General features: G+C 34.7%; 1 long non-coding RNA gene across 1 annotated transcript; it reads left to right on the top strand.

Moving 5' to 3' along the window:
- The first annotated feature begins 257 nt into the window (after window positions 1–257).
- Window positions 258–1,771, top strand: LOC107749686 (uncharacterized). Its single transcript, XR_001641068.1, has 3 exons — window positions 258–449; window positions 531–628; window positions 1,414–1,771. It is a non-coding gene; the product is annotated as an uncharacterized LOC107749686 (long non-coding RNA).
- The last annotated feature ends 295 nt before the right edge of the window (window positions 1,772–2,066 follow it).

Raw genomic sequence — 2,066 nt, 5'->3', positions numbered from 1 at the left:
TCAATGTTGAAAACTGTTGTGCTGCTTCATATTTTTGTGGAAACCCTGATTTTTTGTGCTGCTTCATATTTTTATGGAAACCGTGATTTTTTGATGAACATAAAGTTCAAAAGAACAGCATTTATTTGAAATAGAAATCTTTTGTATCACTATAAATGTCTTTACTGTCACTTTTGATCAATTTAATGCATCCTAGCTGAATAAAAGTATTAATTTCTATCAGTCAAAAAAAAAAATCGTACAAACCCAAAACTTTAAACAGCAGTGTAAATACATCAAATATACCGTATTCGTGATTCATGATAGCATATTCATAAACCACGGTGTTGCTGTAGAAAGTGATGTGTGAACTTAGTCCTGGCTGAATTTCTGCAGGTTTCTCCCAAGATCCAGCAGTTCAGCAGATGTTTACTGTCGTCACCCTCCACCATGTTGAAGACGTGGGCCAAGTAAGATCTATTGCACACTTAAACGTTTGTATGGAGTGTAAATAGAGTTGTTGTTGTATAATCTCATGCTGTTGATCTCAGGCTGCAGCCGCGGACTGAAACTCTTCTGACGACGCTGGTGTCAGAGAAAGTCAACAACAGAACCTCTTTAGAAGCTGCGTGGAAGAAAGATGAAAGATGTAGGTTGCTATGCATATGAAAATGTCTTGCTTTCTTGTGGTCATTTAGTGGAAATTGATTTTACTGGATTACAGACCATGCAGTGCAAACCTATCATGATAAACTACCGTTCAAAAGTTTAGAATCAGTATTTAGAATCAGTATCACATTAATTTGATCAAAAATGGACATTTATAATATTACACAAGATTTCTGTTTCCTGTTAAAAAAAAATGTAATAAAAAAAAAAGGTAATTGTAAGTTTATATTTCGCAATTTTGCCTTTTTTTCAGAATTACAAGAAAAAAGCAAGAATTGCGAAATGTAAGCTCACAAGTGCAAGATAAAAATACTTTTTTCTCAGAATTTTGACATTTTGTTTCTCTGAATTTTTTTTTCTCTGACTTCACAGCATTCTGTTATTTTTGTTCACACCACGGAATAAAAAAAATCAGAAAGGTAATTTGAATCTATATCTCACAAGTCTGACTTTTGTTCTCAGAATTGCGAGAAACAAAGTCTGAATTGTGAGACATAAACCCAGAATTGCAAGAAAAAATTTAGAAATTGTGAGATAAAATGTCACAATTACCTTTTTTAAAATTGTAATATTTCACAATATTATTGTTTTTGCTGTATTTTTCAACAAATAAATGCAGCCTTTGTGAGCTACTTTCAAAAAAAAAAAAATCATACTGACCCTAAACTTTTGAACGGCAGTGTATATATTGAATGTAATTTAATATAAATATAACATAATATAAAGTGTGGAAAGAGACAAAAATGACTTTATTTCCCACTATAGATCTGCTGTCAGCGTTTTGTCAGTGGATCCCTGAGTCTCTTCATGCAGAGGTCAGTAAAAGCTGGCCACCGATCTGACTCGGTGACCTCTGACCTGTCTGACTACATGGCGACCTGCACTGGCCTTTTAATCGTAAACGCAGCAGGACACGCGTGCCGTAAGACATTTTTAATGAACAGGATCTTCCTGCTTGTGCCTCATTCTCTGACATCACACGGATGGATTCCTCTGAAAGCCTGTGGACAGATGAAGACTTCCAGTGTAAAACGATGTCAAGATCTCACGCAGACTTCTTTTTGTAAAAATCTTCAGATCAGAACACCAAAACAAATAAATTCCTCTGTCTTTAAACAAGCTTGTGTCTCCAAACTGTCTGTTCTGGTCTTTAGCACACTCCAGAATGTTTGCTAACAGAAGTGAGCGTCACCATTACTAGTGTTAGTGATGTAATCAAACAGTATTAATGTTGAGCGTGTGCGTCGTCCTGCAGCGTTTTGCTCCAGATATTAATGATTCTTTGTCTTGTTAATCATGTGTCTTGTTGAGGTGTGCTGGTACTTTACTAAGTGATCAGATGTACCATTTTTACCTGTTGGACCATAACACAGATGAAAAAAATTAATAGAATAATAAAAATGAAATTAATAAAAAAT

The sequence above is a fragment of the Sinocyclocheilus rhinocerous genome, unplaced genomic scaffold (genome assembly GCF_001515625.1).
Source record: "Sinocyclocheilus rhinocerous isolate Xijiao unplaced genomic scaffold, SAMN03320098_v1.1 scaffold47855, whole genome shotgun sequence".
In the NCBI taxonomy this organism is placed as follows: Eukaryota; Metazoa; Chordata; class Actinopteri; order Cypriniformes; family Cyprinidae; genus Sinocyclocheilus; species Sinocyclocheilus rhinocerous.
This window is presented reverse-complemented; position numbering and strand designations above follow the sequence as displayed.